This window comes from Pteropus vampyrus, unplaced genomic scaffold, assembly GCF_000151845.1.
Source record: "Pteropus vampyrus isolate Shadow unplaced genomic scaffold, Pvam_2.0 Scaffold832, whole genome shotgun sequence".
NCBI classification, from domain to species: domain Eukaryota; kingdom Metazoa; phylum Chordata; class Mammalia; order Chiroptera; family Pteropodidae; genus Pteropus; species Pteropus vampyrus.
In genome coordinates this window covers 25,186-26,147 of record NW_011889613.1, presented here as the reverse complement: position 1 = coordinate 26,147, position 962 = coordinate 25,186, and positions in this window count along the sequence as shown.

Here is a 962-nt window from a genome sequence, read left to right as displayed (position 1 = left end):
TGTGTGTTTTTTAATCTGAAGTGAGTCTCCTGTAGGCAATATATGTAGGGGTCTTCTTTTCTTATCCATTTCTCCACTCTATCTTTTGGTTGGAGCACTTAAATCTTTTCCATTTGAGGTATTTGTTGATAGGAATGTGGTTATTACCATCCTTTATTCCTGTTTTTGATGCATGTTTTTTCTTCTTGAAGAAGTGCTTCCAACATTTCTTGTAATACTGGCATGGTGTTGATATTTTTGTCTGGGAATCTCTTTATCTGTCTTTTGACTCTAAATGATAGCTTTGCTGCATAAAGTATGCTTGATTGTAGATCTTGGGTTTTTATCACATCGAATATCTTGTGCTAAGCCCTTCTGTCCTGCATAGTTTCTTTTGAGAAATCAGTTGCCAGTCTTATGGGTGCTCCCTTGTAGGTAACTAACTGCTTTTCTCTTTGTATTTCACCTTTGGCATTTTACTTATGATGTGTCTTGGTGTGGGCCTCTTTGGGGTCCTCTTTCTTGGGACTCTCTGAAGTTCCTGGGGTTGCATATCTATTTCCTTCACCAGATGAGGGAAGTTTTCCATCATTATTTCTTTAAATAGGTCTTCAACGTCTTGTTTTTCTTCCAGTACCCCATGACATGGTATTTTTACATTTAATAGTGTCCCAGAGGCTCCTTAAATTATTATTATAGTCTTGGCTTCTTTTTTCTTGCTGTTCTGATTGAGTGTCCTTGGCTTTGCCATTCTCTATAAAGGTCATTCAATCCTTTTCTTTATTCACTCTGTATATTCCATTTAATGCACTTTTCATCTCAGATACTGTGTTCTTCATTTCTGACTGGTTCCTTTTAAACTTTCCATTTTTACTTTTATGTTTTTTATCTCTTTGTTAAAGTTCTCACTGAGTTCATGTACACTTACCCTAAGTTCATTGAGCATCTTCATAACCAGTGTTTTGAACTCCACATCTGTTAGT